Here is an 18564-nt window from a genome sequence, read left to right as displayed (position 1 = left end):
ACAGGATACTAAAATTTTTGGTTATTCAAAAACTGGGCTTAATTTTTTGGCGGTTCAAAAATTTAAGATGCCTTTTCTGGGTCATTCGAAAAGAGGACATACATTTTGCGTTATTAAAAACTGAACACACATTTTTGGCATAATTCTTGACATATTCTTTAAAAGCTTGAAATATTTTTGTCATTTGAAAACTGACTTTAAATATTCGTCATTTAAAGTTTAGATATACAACCACTTTGGTTATTTATGCATATACAATTTTATGCATGCATTTTTAGTCACTAAAAGCTGGCCATACATTTTTTATATAATTTTTAAACAGGAAATATTGTTTTGGTAATCTTAAAATCGCGCTTACAATTTTGGACAATAAAAACTGGACATACATTTTTGGCCATTTAAAACTGGATATAATTTCTGGGTGCTCAAAAATTTAATACAAAATTGTTTGGATATTCGAAAGGACGACAAATTTATAGTTACTAAAAACTGGACATAAATTATTTGATATTAAAACCTGGCGGAAGTTTCTAAAAATTAAATAAATTTGTCTTTTGAAAACTGGCCTTATAATTTTGGTCATTTAGGATCTATACATAAAATAAAAACTGGACATACGTTTTTGGTAACTTTAAATTTGATATAAAGGTTTGTTCAATACTGGCCAATTGGTTATTCAGAAACTTTAAATTTTCAGATTAAAAAACTAGTAAATAGACAAAAACAAACACGGTACACCTAAATTTTTATAGCCGAATTGAAGTCGGTTGTGTTTTTTTGTTAAAAAATTACTTGTTTATAAAATTTTTAAACGGGAAACAAATTGTTTTCAATTTAAAGCACGCAATAACATCTCACTTCATTTAAAAACTGGACATAATTTTTGGTATGTAATTTGTAATTTAAAAATCACATTTACATTTTTGTGATATACGATCAATCGGCGGCATATGACAGATGATATTCAAGGCTTCAGTTGAACATCGCGATGCAAGCTGATCTTTATAGCCTACATAGGTGGTACTTGTAGTCAGAGACTTACATATTCTACGTGTAATGAGTAGGGCTCGGAATGCAAATGCATGTTTTTATTGGTCCTCTTCAAATGGAAATGGTTAAGTTAACTTTACGAATCATGAACTTTCCTTTAAAATGGCATTCAATCGTTGGTGCATATTTTTGCGTATTTTGCAGTAAATTCATGATTTTGCATATTTTGCCATAATACATATTTTTGCATATTTTAGTATATTTTACAATAAATGGATATGGTTTTTGCATATTTTTGCTTTTTTTGATTAAATTTTGTACGAAATCTGTTGAGAAAAAAACTACCTTATATTTTTTCAAATATTTATCTGAATATCTTCTTGGATAGCCAGCGCCCGTATAGGCCTCTGTTCGATCTCAAATAATCGAGGACTTAAGAGAGAGCTGACAAACTAGCAAGTCGCAGCTCAGCACTGAATGTGTCCCACGCAAAAATTACCGAAATTTATCAGTTTACGGCCAAGAAGAATGTTTTAGAGTGCAACTGCTCTATGACATACTGTATGACATAATTCATTCAGCTTAATCTAATGTTGGCAAGACGTCTTTACCAACCATGCTCTAAGTGAAAATATCCACAGTGCATTCCATTCACACCACATTGAGAGGGTGCGAGTTGATAGGTGTCCACTTAGACTTAGAATGAAATAAAAGTTTCCGCCCGCACGCTGTAACCTAAGCAGAGGCTATATGTATTTTAAGTAATACATATACAATACAAAGGTTTAAGGCGCTGGGTAAAATGCAGTTATTTAAAAAAAAAATCCATTTGTATCTTTAGTGTTGTCTCAAAGTTGATTGATTAATTGAAATTACTGTACACTTGCTGAATTAAAATATTTACAAGAGGCTTAGAAGTTGAATATGCATTCATCAGTCATTTGTTGTATACTCAAACATATTTGCATAACAAAAATATTTAACATTTGAAATAATATTAAAATACACTTACAAGCAAATTTCACAATAAAAATTTTACCTAAACTAAATTCAATTGCAATAAAACAAAATGTGGTTTTCAGCAGCCGAAATAGAAACTTTAGTTTCATCTGGTTCATACAGGATAACTATTATATAAATGTAAGCTCGCAAAGGCATAACATACATGCATATCTACATATGTAAAATGTAAATTTATTTCATTTATTTTTATTCAGGCTGGTTGATGAAGTCAAGCATAGTTTGGGTATGCACTTACATACCTGCATACGAAGGCTTATGGATTTATAGGGTGGCCCTTAAATATATTAAAGACATACACGAAAGTTTCAAAAAAAAAAAAAAACATTTATTGGAGGTTGCTTCAGAAATTGAGAGAAATGTTTTGTTTTTCTTCAAATCGCAAAAATTCGACAAAATTTTTTTGTTGACCTACTCAGCGAGTTTATGAATAAGTTTCCATAAATAGTATATGAAATTTATTAGATTTCAAGTGGAATGTTTGCCATTTTAAAAAAACAAGCTTACATTTTTTTCAAACCCTGATAGCGACACCTAAAAGTAGGCATACGTTATATGCAAAGAGACAAACTGAAAATAAAAAAAGTTCTGCAAAATTACACAGAAAAAAGCATTTTTTTTTCAATAAATTCGAAAAAAAAAAATTTTTAAAAAAATTAAAACTATTCTGAGTAGCTTTCCAATAGTTCTAAAGTTCCTGAGAAGGAAAAAATCTAACAAGTTACGCCGAAAAAAAAACATTTTTTTCTAAGAAATTCGAAAAAGTTTCATTAAAAACAAATTATAAAAATGAGGAATGTAGCTTTTCAATAATTCTGCAAAATTACGCCGAAAAAAACATGTTTTGAAAAAAGTCAAAAAGTGTTAATGTTTGAAAAAAGTAAAAAATTTTAACTGTTCTTGAGTAGCTTTTCAATAGTTCTAAAGTTCCTGAAAAGGCAAAAAGTTGTGCAAAATTACGCCAAACAAAACATTTTTCGAATATGTTTGTAGAAAAATAAAAATTAAAACTGTTCTGAGTAGCTCTTCAATAGTTCTAGAGTTCCTTAAAAGGAAAGAAAGTTGTGCAAAATTACGCGGAAACAAGTTTTATTAAGAATGCCGAAAAATTTTCATTTTTGAAAAAAATAAAAATTACAGTTGAAGGGGTTAAAATCAAAAGCATCTAAGTAGATCTGACCTGTCTTTGAGATAATTAAGGTTAAAGTTGATTACTTATTGTAAATTCTGGGTAAATGCATTTGTAATGATTCTTGCTTAAATGAATGAGGTTAATTCACTAATTCAAAGAAAGTTTACTCTTTGTCACTAAATAAACACTATATTTAACTATAAAAATTTGGGTATAACTTATATTTTCAAAAAATGTCACTTAGACCCTTATGATTCTAACCACTTCAGTTGTTCTCCGTAACTTTTAAAAATCTGGCATATAAAATTTTTGGAAAAAAAAAATTATTATTTTTTTGCCAACTTCACAGCGCTCATCAGCTTAACAGTGCTTACCAAGTCTTGGCTATGTTGCCTTCACAGCAGAGTGTCATAGCTCAATTGTGCCACTTCACTGAGCTTACTCATTACAATGAGCTGAGCTTGAGTCATTGAGTTAACTCGCGAAAATTCAATGAATTACCCAGCCCTACAGCCCTACGCTTGAGGTCTCATTGCGATTTGCTCCACATGTTCTACATACAAAATAAAGGTGTGCCCATACACAATTTGGATGTTGATATTTTAAGGGCCATCCTAATGTACATACATACATATGTATGGAAGTAAATTTTGTACCTGAAAATGAATTTATTTTATATGCAGCTAATAAAGGTTTTGCTGCTACAAATTTCTTATTGTGGTTTGGAATGTTAAGTACATACTTGTATGTAAGGAGCTTATACCGAACTACGGAAATACCGGAGTTGCAGTTTAACTAGAAATAAGAATGTTAACGAAATGAAATCGATTTGATCTTCAGCAATTTTTTTTTTCTTTTTCAATATCTTATACAGATTTGTTATTGTTCTGTTCTTAACTTTTTTTCGAAAATAACACAAACAACGTTTATAGAAAACATCTGTCAGTTTACATCACTACATCAGCCTTCGCTGTGGAAAGCCTCACATCTAATTCTTGCAAACGCGGGAATATATATTATGGAAAATTGCCGTTGACAGCTTGCTTAAAGAGATAGAAAGGAACGGCAGCCTACGCCGATGATATTGCCATTACGGCTACAGGAAAATATTTAATAACCCTGACTAATTTAATCACATACAAGGCCGACTAAACAAACTCTCCCGTTGGTCAGGCAGCCATGGTTGGGGAGTTAATTCCACAAAATCAGAACTGGTACTATTTGCAAGGAAACACATCTCTTCATCTCTCGGAAATATCACCTTAAATGGTGCTACGCTGCAGATAACTGAACAGGTTAAATATCTAGATCAAATTCTGGAAAGGAATTTAAATTAAGGACCTTACATCGATGAAAGTGTTCGCAAAGCCACAACTGCTGTATACTCCGACACCAGGACTTTTGGCAAAAACTGGCGTCTGGAGCCCAAAATTCTAATATGGATCTATACCGCCTTGGTCAGACCGAATTCTTTCTAGCCGATAGTACTTTGGTGGGATGTTCTCAATAAAAGGGTTAACGCCAAGAAAATGGACAAAGTTCAACGACTGGCTTCTCAACTGATAACAGGAGCCATGAAGATGACAGCCACGGAAGCGCTGATCTGTTTGCAAGAAATATGGCATGTAATACCGCCATTAGGCTCAACGAGACCATGACGCATCCACATATTGATCACTGTAAAGTTTTGAACGACCTTACTTAGTTTCCTACAATCGTCAACATCCCACGCACCCGCACTTCCGATACCAGCTACATGACCCGTCTTACCTCAAGGGAGGAATTGTCAATGGACGCAGTAAGGAAAAGAGGATCACTCCATGTTTACACGGACGTAGCGAAACTCGACAAACGAGTTGGTGGTGGGATCTATTCCGAACAGTTTGGCATAACGTTCAGCTTCCGCCTTCCTGACAACTGCAGTGTTTTTCCAAGCGGAACTGATGGCTATTTCAAAGGCCCCATCACTGGTATGGTATATTACGATTCCTGGTCATCACATTTACATTGGGAAAGATGTCACTGACTTCAAAAGTAGTCGCCGATCTCCCAATGAGTTGGCTGAGACATTCAGCACACACATTATCTGGGTATTAAGCCGTTGCGACATTCAGGGAAATTGCAAGATAGGCGAACTCGCTAACGCCATCGCCTGATACAGATATAATGGATACTTTCGTCATCACTCTTTAAACATGTAAATTTTTACTGACTGAAAAATACATAGAAATTTCCACTGAAATATGGCGAATGATACCGACGTGTTATATTTCTAAAACACTATACTTAATCTAAAGAGGCAGGACATTCGCATCGTGACTGGAGTTCTCACCGGACATTGTCTGATTGGAACGACTACTGCAGAAGCTGCATGGAGGAAGAGAAGAAGAAACTGTCCAGTATCGTCTCTGCCAGTGCCCGGTCCTATCAAAACGGAGAACAAGAACTCTTGACAGCTATTTCTTCAACGATCTCGTTGACCTCAAAGCGATGAATGTTAGAAGCCTATGCATTTTTTTTCTAAACTCCAAAGTGGTGCATAGGAAAATGGGGATAAATCAAAACCTCATGCGGTATCACAAAGGATCCTGGGTCTAAGTGACTCCACTAAAGACTGCCGCACAACCTAACCAAACTTGGGAGAAAATTATATTTTTAAATTGAGTTTTTTAATTTTACCCAAAATTTACCAAACATAAGAAACAAAGATTTTCCGGAGAAGAAAATCATTTTTGCGTTAAAAATTATTTGTTTGGAAAAATTATTTTCGGAGTATAAATTACAAAAAAAAACTATTTGTGTATTTTTTTTTTTGATACACATTGCAATTAGGCAGTGTACATAGAAGGACATTTTAGAGCAAACAATTTTTTTTTAATTTTTACGAAGAAAATAATGCGTAGCAAAATCATAAAACATGTACTCATATTTATGTGTGGAAAGAAATATTACATTTTTGGGGGAACAACAATGTTTGTGAAAATTTTTTTAAACAAGTATTTTTGAGAAAAAACTTGGAAAAAATGTAGGAGAAATAGTTTTGAAAAAAATAATTTTTTAGGAAATATGATACGATTAAAAAAATTATTTGTCAAAAAAAAAATTTAAGAAAATTTGCGTGTAGTTAAATTATTAAAAAAAAACAGGAAAAAACATTTGTTTACATTCAGTTTTGGTATTTGTATCCAAATCAAACAAAGATTTTTCGGAGATGAAAATCATTTTTGCGATAAAAATTATTTCTTTTAGGAAAAATAATTTTCAAATCAATGTTTACATGTCTTTTTCCGATATATACATACATACATACATACATAGATTAATTTGTATCAAGGTACTACCGGCCAAAAGTAAACGACTAACTTTTCTCATAAAACTTGAGTGCTGCTGCTATTGCTGTCGCCATTAAAACGGTAATGTACTGTGAATGTTCGAAGACAATAATAAAAAATAAAATAAAAGTAAGTAAAAAATAAAAATAAAAACAACAAACAGCACAGTAATAAAAGCGACGAGAACCAACAAATAAAATAAAAAAGAAAGCATTACTGATACAACTCATCTTCACTGACATACCGACATCCTGATGCTCAGGCAGACATGTCTCCAAACATACCGTGCGCGTGTATGCAAGTTTCTGCAGTACATACATCATTGCATTACTGCCGTGGTTGTTGTCACATAAGACTCGGGCACGGAAATTCGAAATGGAAGAGGAACTTACGAATTGCGTGTATGAATTTAATTAAAACGCGAGTTGTGAGAAGAGTTTGACAGAATGCAAGCGAAGAGCGCCAAGCATGCAGTGTAGTAATTTCAAATGAGTGAATGCATTGAAAATGACTGGCTGTTGAAATTGGTAAAAAGTTCTGCTGAATGAGGCTGACTGTCCGAAAGAGCTGCTGGATAGCTAAAGTTTAAAAGCCATTTCCAATATATGACTGAAGGAGGCTTTCAAGCGCTCAATAGCTACCTGTTTGACAGCTGAAATCCATGCTTCAGTAAAAATGGCTGTTAAAATGTCCAAAGACAGTTTCTACGTTACACAATTGACTATAAAAAGTAGGATATTACTGCCATGCCGACTTGTTAGAGGAGCTCTTGGATGCGGGTATACGCTTTAGTAACTGATGAGTCACAGAAAGTGTTTACTTTTTTTATTAAAGATGACTGGCATACTGACTATTGAGTGATATTTACTCATAAATGTTTTCCATCAGTTGGCTAACTTATATTACTTATCATTTGAATTACTCGTATGACAATTTATATACATATACATTCAAATGCTTTATGTTAAATATATGACTATATGAAAGACACGGGTATACTGTGACATGACAACTGCCTTTTCACTTAGCTCTTCACACTTGACACTTGACACATGACATTTCATAATTTTGCGCTCTATATTGCAGGTGTAATGGTATACTTGTGTCTACATAATGAGAATTTGCAACTGTCGTATGTGTAGTAGACACAGACAAAAGTAGGTACGTTCGCAAATATACTGTAGTAACTGTGCTTACGTGAGCGTTTTCCATTACTTGGACATAATTGTGCCACGTTAATGTCAAACTGGTCACACAAATTCTCATTTAGTTATTATGATGCCCAGTTGAACGCTGCCAAGAATTTTACTTTTAGCTGATCGCAACCAAAGTGACCTTAATAAAAGTGTAGTTCAATTGCTTTACTATTACCTCAGTAGGCTACGAAAATAATTTTGATTAAAAAATTTTGAGTTTGTATCCCGATTCGATTAACAACGCTTCATTCCTCAAACAACTGAGTCACTACCTAGGTTGAGATTCACAACTCGAACTTTTTGCCTAACGACACTTTTTCATCCATGTCCCGATTGGCCCGTAAGTGATTCATCATCACTAACCAACCGCTATTGCTAAGATGTCCAGAATCTCTGGAGCATATGTAAAACAAAGATACCTTAGCCGACCGAAGGCCGGCCATTCAAATGTATAGCCAAGCAGCTAACATCAATTTTGTTGATAATAAAATAAATAAAAAATAATGTTTTGCCCAAAGAAATCCGTGTCCTAACTGCCGTGTGGTCTTGAGTGCTCCATATGTATATTATGCATATTCTGATAAAAGCCTTATATACATGCAAGCTCTAGCCGCTAATTCCAAAGTCCTTAGTCTCGTCGTATACGGTTTGATCCTTGCAGGACCAAGGAAAATATATTTCCCAAAAATGTTACTCAACTCATAAGAAAATTGTATTTTTAGTAGTTTTATATTTTCTATTTCATTAAGCAAATTTTTCCAGAAATTTTTTAAAGAACTATCGAAATTAGGACAGTTTGTCAAGATAAGGAAAATATTTTTTTCAATGTGGATTTTTTTAGGAAAATGGGTTTTTAAGCAAAAATTATTTTTACGAACAAAAATATTAAAAAATATATAAGAACATACTTTCTTATGAACAAAATATTTCTACAGAACAAATTTACCAAGCAAAGAGTTTTCTCAGAGGAAAATTATTTTTGCAATAATAATTGTTTCTTTTCGGAAAATAATTTTTTGTGGAAAAATAAAACAGCAAAAGTAATTTTTTAAGATGCAAAAGTAGGTAGTTTTTAGAAAAAAATTATTTTGAAGAAAATGTTATTTGTTAAGATTTTTTAAGAAACGAATGACGAACATGTCTAATAAAATAACAAAAAATTTACCCTTTTGTGTGGAAAGAAATACTTTTTGGCAACAAAATGTATTTTTGGGGGACAAACAATATTTGTGGTTTTTTTATAAAAAAAAATTAAAAAAAAAAAAAATCCATAGGAAATTACAATATAATTAACACAAAAATGTAACAAAAAAGTTAGAAACAAAAAAGGTTTTAGTTGAAATTATTGCAAAATTTTCAGCAATGTTAAATAAAGCTTTTTTCGAAAATGGTTTTGACGCGGGTTGCCTTTTTAGCAATCAGAATAACAAGTTAAACTATATGCATATTTTAATACGGATATTAAACGGGATATGTTTAAGAAATCTGTTTTTCGAAGACTTTTTTTATGAGGGTTGCTACCTGTTTAGAAATCCAAATTCAATTTAATACACAATTTATACGAAATACTAAAAAAAAAATCAAATTAAATTTTGCAGCAATGCAGACATTCAATGAGAGAAGTTAAAGAAAGCTTTATTCCGAAAATATTTTTGAAGAGGGTTGCCACCATTTCAGTACCTCAAAATCTATTTAATTGACCAATTACATAAAATATTTTTTTGGGTGGGAAAAAGGTTACACCTTAGGCTTTAGCATGTTTTATTTCTAAAATATTTTTGAAGTGGGTTGCCGCTTGTTGAGAAAAAAATAAACAAAAAAATCAAATAACGTATAACTATAATATTTTTCTAACATGCAAAAAATCTTATTAGCACTGGCACTAGTCGATTATATTCATGAAAAACTAGGTTTCGTAAAACTATGTATGATAGAATTTTTTTTTCCCAAAAAATATATGTAAATCCTTACATGTCTGTACATACATATTAATATATTCAAACAAATTTATGCATAAAGTGATGCTTAGTAGCATATGTTAGAGTAAATCAACACATTTTTATGCGTATATTAACACTTATGTGTGCTCACAACATTATACCTGTTGGCGTTTTTCACATTAACATCCAACATTGACAAGCTGACTGGCAACAAAATATCACTCATACGCCCCGACGGCCTTTAAAAGGCTTACTTGACTTGTGGACAAGGATTGCAAATGTATAAAGATAAAAATAAAAGAAAACGAAAAGCATGGAGAAAGGCGCAAAAAAAGAGGATACTAGTATTATACATACATACATGCACACACACATACATATGTATGTTTTATGTGTGGTGGGGAGTGTTGAAGGAAAAATGTGAAATTATATGAGCCATTTGTTGAATGAATAAAAAAAGAAAAGTGTTGGAGAAATATTTGTGTGGAAATATATAGGATTTAATACTGGGTGCATTAAATATAAAAACAAAAATGAAAAACAAGAATGTCGAATGCTGGGTAATGACTTTCTCATTAAGTAATTTTTTTTTAATTATTGACCATTAAAATTTAATAGATGGCATGAAAAAAATTACCTTTAGGAATTCCCTTTAAGTTTAGGTTTGAACTTAGACGTCAAAATGTTGAAAATGTAACAACGGTGCCCCTAAATGCAAACTGAATACGCTAACTCTACCTTTGTTCGGATGTTCTTCAATATTCTTGATTTCATTTCCTCTGTTCACTCGGTGAGCATAAATCTAAACAAATTTATCTAATAAACTTCATAATAGCATCAACGAAACAGCCAACACTAACTACATACATATAAATTGAAATGTTCTCACACGCGAGATTCGTGTCAACAACATACTAGATTTTCTGGGAAATGAATTCGTCGCTCAGAAGCAGTCAATAACCACCGTAAGACATGCACCGCGTGTAGCTTGAGCATGCATTTTCATAAGTCGTATATAAACATAAGCTTATACTTATACTCCATTCCGGTCCAACTCAACGCAATTTTTAAAACTACATTTCTTGAATTAGAAGTAATCGTATTTAATATGAAATATTTTAAAAACAACGAAATTTGCTTAGTCCGCACCACTTATGTACATTACTAAATATGCAGTACATATTACGTTTTTTTATATATGGGTAAATTTAAATATGACAAATCGACCAATGGTTGAAGTCGACCATTTTTGGTTTGGCGGAATTTTTTTTGGTCACAACTTTTCTCTTATCATATAACAAAGTTCCGCCAAAGAAAAAAAATTTTGTTTTTCGAAAGTTACCTATGCAAAATACCAAATTTCACAATTCTCAGGATTTCGCAAGTTTTTTTTTTAATATCTCAAAAACTATGATATTTACACAAATGGTTCTGACAACCACCAAATACAGAAATTTATAGAATTTCGAAATTAAAAAATCGTAAAAGCTAAAACTTATAAAAATGTTTGGCTTAATTTTTTTATGCAATACTACAACTGATCTTATAATATCTTGAAAGTTTCAAGGTGTTTTTTTTAATATTTAAATTTTTGAACTTTGAAAAAAAAATTTTAAGCTCTACATACATAAGTTTATGGTAATTTTTTTTCTTATTTAGAATGCGCAATATTTTTTTAAGGTTCAAAAATTCATATATTTAAATAAAGAAAAAACAAAAAAAAAATTTTTTGTTTTTACGATTTTTAAAATATCAAAATTCGGTAATATTTTTATTTTTTGATTTTTTGAGTAGATTTTTTTTACATAGCCCCAAATATCACCTTTAAAACGAGGCCAGAACCATTTTTGCAAATATGTGTGATAGTTTTCGAGACATTCAAAAAATAAATTCGGGAAATTGTAAAATTCAAAAAAAAACAAAAAATCAATACTTTGTCAGAACTTCATTATATGATAAAATAGAAGTTCTGACCAAAATTCTCCCAAATCGAAAATGGTCAAATCAAACCATTGATCGCTTTAGCATGGACTTACCTAAATGTATATTGATGAGCTCGTATCGGAATGAGGAATTATCGACCTTCAGTTCTAATTAGACTTACCGTAAGATCATAATTAATGCGTAGACGCTTCTTTATTCCCTAGCTCGTGGGAAAAAACGTGAGCTTCTTTAATAAAACCAAATTCAAATGGACCACAGAAACTAACGCTCCCGACAATTGGTACTCATGGGCGTTCGAAAATGAAACTAAAAACCTGTGCTTGAAAATAAAAAGCTATGTCTCCCTTCCAACTCGCTCCTTCACCACAAGCAGCCTAAGCTTCTTTCTACGAAATTCTCGATAACAATTTTTACCATCTGGACGATAGAAGCCAAGCTGCAGTTGCCAATTCACGACGTTGGCGTACTTATTCCTATAGTGAACAACTCGAAAAGTTTTGGTGTTACTTTCGACAGCTTTTCCACTTAGCTGCAGTTGCTATTAAGTAGGACACAGAGCCGCGACAAAGACCGCTAATCGCTCGTCGTTGAGACAAATATAGAGAAACAATGTTGTCGGCCGTTTCTAAACAATGTTGCGGAACCATCCGCCTGGATACGTTAGATGGCATCTCTATGAATGGAGGTATGATATCCAGGTCTACGTGCCGTAATTGCTGAGCTCGACGCTGCACCGACAGGCAATCAACAATAATTATAGAGAAGCCATCATCACCTTCACCAACTTACGCCCCGTGAATGCCGTCAACGTAGTTCAACCACTATCTATTGCAGAGGAAGAGCTTCAGCTGACTTGAGACACACGCGTTTCTCTGATACAATCACGGCCGGGATACTATAGTGGGTTTAATTTTTACCTAACTAGACTCGAACCCGACATATCCAACGTACGTATGTTTGTATATCTCACATGGCAAGGCATGCCCCCTTAAAACCACTCAACAAAAACCTCTCTTTCCTACAACAATTAGTTGATCCCAGACCGAGCATAGTAACCGCTACAGATCCAACAGGAAATCTCAAACCTATTAACTTTGAATTATATTAGGTATATTCCGCAATAGAAGCTCCGTAATTGATATTATTAGTCTTCACATCGTTCCTAAGACTCTTCAGGCTTCAAAGCTGACAGTACGTTCACCCCGACTGAATCGGGTTGTGCTGACGAGAAGAACAGTTAGCACTTTCTGTATAAGAAACCATAAAGATTTCTAAAAAATGCGCGCTCTGAGAAGCATAGCAACCATGACACTGTCGCAAGGAGAGATCAATATGGAGCCAATAAAAGTCACTTAAAGTGGGATGGTTGTTGTTAATATAAAAAACTCGCAGAGAACAGGATGTGATAACAGCCGTCTCGAATAGGAAATCGGCAACTGGTTTGAAAGGGGCGTTTGAGTGATGTGCCCCTCAAGCTGAGTGACTTTTTGTCATCTGCTCGGGATCCTAAACGATATTGCTACTACAAAAATGTCAAGCGATTATTTACCACGTAAATAACATGTAGGACGTTTTTCAAAGAGTTGCCACCTTTTTGAAAATATCAAATAAATTAATTAATATGTTAAATAAAATATTTCAACAATTTGATGTCAAACGAAAGGGGTTACAAAACAATTTATTTGGAATTTTTTTAGGGGGTTGCTGCCCCCTGTTTAGTAATTCAAAACCAAACTGGTGATTTTTGGAAAATATTTTTGCGAGAGTTGCCACCAGTTCTGAAATTCAATTTAAAAGTTGAATGAAATCCAACTAATATTATAAATATTAAAGTGTGTGAATGAGTTTTGTGAGTACGTGAATATGTTTTTAGGTCTTTCTTCAGATAAAATTGGGCATAGTTATGATCAGGCCTAACTTGTAGCATATTTTTTTAACTTTAACCCATTCTCATTTTTACAGTATGGATGCCAAAAAACGAGAGCCACGGAAGCTTTTTTACGAAAACAATTTTAACATATTTAAAAAGTTAAATTCATTTTGTTTAACAAGTTGAATTAAGTATTACAATATGGGTGTCAAGCGAATTAGGTTTAAGAGAGATTTGTTTGGAAAATATTTTAAAAGAGGGTTGCCAGCTGGCAAAATTAAATATCATTTTGTCATAGGTTAAAAAAAAGTATTACAATGTGGACGTCAATCGAAAGAATTATAAGGAAACTTTGTTTTGTTTGTTAGTAAATAGATATTTGCACTTTCTACATTACAGCATACATATCACTCATCCGCTAAAACGCTCGAATTCATTTTTCTTGGCCTCCGAGCATTTGTGGTTTACATACTACTTCACTTAAGCCAATTTATAACCAAAATGTGGTAGAAATCGAAAGAGAGAAAAACAATTATTGCATGAATCAACAAGATATGGATATGTATGGATACAGAAGCACGAATACATACATACATTCATTTAAAAGAAAAGTAGTAAGTAAATGCAAAGTTATCAGAAAACTGCACAGGTTGCAGACAGGTCAGCGCAAAAAGCGCACAGCTGCATTGGAAGATGAATGAAAAGATCTTGAGGATAAAGGAAAGTCTTAATTTGTTTTTTTTTCTCTTTTTTGTTGCTACAAAATTGAAAAACTAAAGAAATTTTAATAAAAGTTGAATGAAAAATTGAAAATGGAAGAGGGCAAATGAGAAGTAAGAGAATGGAAAAATTCAGTAGTTATGTGAGTATACAGTACGAGTATGTATGTACATACATACTTAGTAAAAATATTGGCCGAGAACGACAGTGTATAGTATATGACAGTAAAGCTACTTATTAACTATGAACAATACAGTTTGGAATTCAATTTAAATCAATTTCAACAAACGTAACCAAACTTCATTCAACCGCACTTAACTAACTTGCCATGCTAGTTGAGGTGTAGCTCTATTGACTCGGTTGCTTACATATAAATACATAACTACATTTGTATGTATGTATGTATATACATACATCCGTTAGCGAACTCGAAATAGCTATTAAATTTTCTAACTGGTTCATTAACTGGTATGATGTTTAGATAGACTATTTGAGTAAATACCTGGTTAACACTGATGCATTTGCTTACCAGCATCAAAACTGATACAATGCTTATGCATAGCCTGAGTAATTCGCTATACGAAAAGCGAACTGCATGTGCTGACTATGTAGTTCAACATAGGTTACCAATTCTTTCAGTTTTAAAACTTTATTTTATTGTCATTTCAAAAGCTAATCTTTCATGATTGCACTCAATAGTAAAAAAGTTCCGAAAATATTTCGATATTGTCTCATAAAATGAAATTTAAAAATTTGTTTATTGAAATTTCAGAGAATAGTTGAAAGGTTTTTATTGCCAAACTTTCCAAAAGAAAATATATTTAATTTTACTAAAATTTATAGAAGCAAAATTTTGAATATACTGTCATAAAAAAAAAAATATTTTTTAAAGAAAAATTTTGATGGAAAATTTTTTAGGAAACATTCTTTTATAAAATCTGAAAAGCAGTTGAAGCAAAAATTTGCAGTAGAAAAAAATTTTCAAGGGATAAATACTAAACGAAAACTTTTTCTTTAGTAAAACCATACTTAAAATAAAATGACTTTGAAAGAGAAATGTTTTATTTAAAAAACTTAAGACTTTTAAGACTACATAAAATATCAAATTTATAAAAGTAACAACAATGATGATTTGTTTTTAATTTGTAATAGTTTTTTATATGGTTTAAAAAAATCTTATTAAAAATTCTTCACTTTCATGTATTTTTTTTCTTTAAAAAACTCATCATTGTTATAGCTTTTAAAAAATTTGATATTTGATGTAGTCTTTAAAGTATTATTTTATAATTGCGAATTTCTTAAATTTTTTAAAGAAAATATTACGAAAAAATTTGTCAATTTGAAAACAATTTGAACGGAAGGAATTGGTAAAAAACTAAAACTTTAATTTTTTATTTAAAAAAGGAATAATAAAATAAAAAAGGAATTGCATTTTTTACGAATATGTTCAATGCAGACATTTTTTAGTGGCAAAAACATTAAATGAAAATTAGGTTTTTGAAGGAAAAATTTAGATTTTTATGAAAAAATTAGCCAATTAGATGAAAAAAAATCTATAAAAGAATTGATAAAAATGCTTAACGTTTAAATTTATGCATAAAAAATTGTTACAGAAAAAATTTGCAAACATTTTTAAGATTTTGATAAAAATTAAATATAAAATAATCACAAAACTAAGTTTATGGGCTGTTTTCTCAAATAGCTTTTGAAATTTATCTGCTCTTTAAACACTCTTTGTTGAGAGCAAGGGAATATTTTAATGGAAAAATGTGCAATAAAATTCAGGTGAAGCATTTTAAGCGCGCAATTTACAATCGAGAAAAACTTTGATTGAAGAGGTTTGAATGGGAAAATTTGCGAACCAATAAAGTAGAAATAAAAAATATATAGTATACGAAAAAGTTTGTAACAGAAATTTTACTCATACGCATAAAAAGTATTTTTTTACAAAAATTTTTTCATGCGATTTTTTTTTGATTTTTTTTAATCTTTACTAATTCCATTTCCAATAGTTTCAGGAAATACTTTTGATTTTTAATTTTTTTATGTTGCATGCAACTGAAATTAATAATAATAACAGATTGGCGCTTACGCATATGTATGTTAGTTTTTGGACGAGCTTCTCCTCCGATTTGTGGCGTGCGCCTTGATGTTGTCACACAAAGGGAAGGGACCTACAGTTTTACGCCGACTCCGAACGGTGATTGTATTTTTATGAAAAGCTTTTTTTCATGGCAGAAATACACTCGGAAGTTTTCCATTGCCTGCCGAGGGCGACCGCTGTTAAGAAAGAACGATTTTTCTATATTTTTTTGGGATATTCCTTTGACCAGGGCTTGAACCCAGGCCCTGCGGAGTGGTAACGCGCACTGCTAACCACTACACCACAGCGGCTGCACTTAGGCCTTTAAAATTTCAGGTGACGATATGTGGCTGTGATGAAAACCAACTGCGTAAAAACGCGTCTATACAAAATTTATAATAATTCAACAAATTTTCATAAAAAATTTAAATTTTTCTTAAGTAGTTTTTTTTTTATATAAATACAGTCTTACAGTATACCCCGTTCGTTTTTATTAAATTTTTTATTATAGCATACATACATCTATAACAAGATCCATGCAAATTTGATTTTCAAACTTTATACAGAAAGCTATTGCTATATCTGTTTTTGTATTAATTGCGTTGAATCCGTACGATCCACAAGCAGGTATAATTACGGATCGGATTTTTAGTTGTGCCTCTTTTGAAGGCGGAGAGCGAAAGGTTCATCGAAATTTTAAATTTTGAAATTTTTTTAATATAAAGTTTTATATTATAAGCCGTTTAATTTAAGTATGAAATTTTAGACGAAGTATGAAAATAAGATATTATAAATTTTGTATAAAATTTTAAAATTGGATTAACATGGTTGTTGTTATAGAATATGCTAAATTTGTATAAACAAATCTATGAATATTAAATAAACAAAGTGAAAGCTCGAATTACTGAGCATCAAAAGAAGGCGCTATTCTACTTAAACTTAGCACTAATATTTAACTAAATGGCTAATTCCTAGGAAGCTACTAATACCAACCCTCCACTGACAAACCCTTTTGATGCTTTAAGCAGACATAATTCAATTAAGAATCATTCGAGCGCAATGCAGTGGAAAAAATGATGTTCATGGAGAATTAAATAAAATTAAATAATTCAGAGAAAAATTAAAATTGGAAAAGCATTGAATAATATGTGAGCAGACACCTACATACATATATATATTAGACAGAAAAATAAACTAAAATAAAATTTCCATCGACATACCCAGGTACACGACAAAGTGTAAAGCTAAAAAGCAAGCAAATCCCATTGGCTGCCTCTTAACAATTTTATCATCTCTATTTGTGGCGAACCACTGAAGCGCGCGCACTCTTGTGCCACACCGACTTCCCCACCACCGCACAAGTTGACAGATGAAGTGACCTGTGTGTCTGCCAATGCAATTGACCGACCAAGTAAAGCGCCTGAAAATGGAGGGAAATAAAAATACAAAAGGATCATGAAATGACAAACACAAAAAAGGACAGATATTTGCGGTAGCAAAAACAAAAACAAACAAGTAAGAGCAGCGCTGTCTTCGGCTATGCCGAAGGCTTCATACCTTTCATGAACATCTGCAAATTTTACTTTGACAGATTACTGCTTTTGAATACATCTGCATACATCGATAGAGGAGTTACATACGCATCTAAACAATCAGAGGTATGGAAGATATACTTTATATGGCACCAATCTAAGTGATTTTCACTGCTATGTGATCGGTATGTAAACCGGTAACACAATTTATTGGGTTTAGTTTCCTACATAAAGGAGATATATGGCAAAAACTGGTATCTGAACAATCAGTGCTATAGGAGATAAAGCTTATACAGCATAGATTTTGATGATTTTCTCAGTAGACTTTGTATTATTATTTATAAAATATCTTACGAAATTTATCGGTTTTAGCTATTCAAATAAAGGAGTTTTACCGTAAAATCCCATATCTGAACAATCAGATGTATGGAAGATATATGTTGTAGTCATCCGATCCTTGTTATTTTCACTGTAAGTATTCTGTAAATAATGAGTGAAAGTGGTGCGAAATTTCATGTTCCTAGCTGCATAAATGGAGGAGTTATGATAAAAGACCTCATATCTGAACAATCAGTTGTATGGGGTCTGCAGGTTATAGTGACCCGACCTTTGTTATTTTCACTGTAAGTCTTCTGTTGATAATGACTGAAAACAGCGCGAAATTTCATGGTCCTAGCTACATAAATGGATGAATTATAACGAAAAATCTCATATCTGAACAATCAGTTGTATGGGAGCTATAGGTTATAGTTACCCGATCTTTTTAATTTTCACTGTAAGTTTTCTGTTGATAACTATTGAAAAC

Source organism: Rhagoletis pomonella, unplaced genomic scaffold (assembly GCF_013731165.1).
Source record: "Rhagoletis pomonella isolate Grant_MI unplaced genomic scaffold, Rhpom_1.0 Rhpom_scaffold_00005, whole genome shotgun sequence".
NCBI classification, from domain to species: Eukaryota; Metazoa; Arthropoda; class Insecta; order Diptera; family Tephritidae; genus Rhagoletis; species Rhagoletis pomonella.
The sequence above is the reverse complement of the archived record's forward strand: the minus strand, read 5'-3'. Positions refer to the sequence as shown.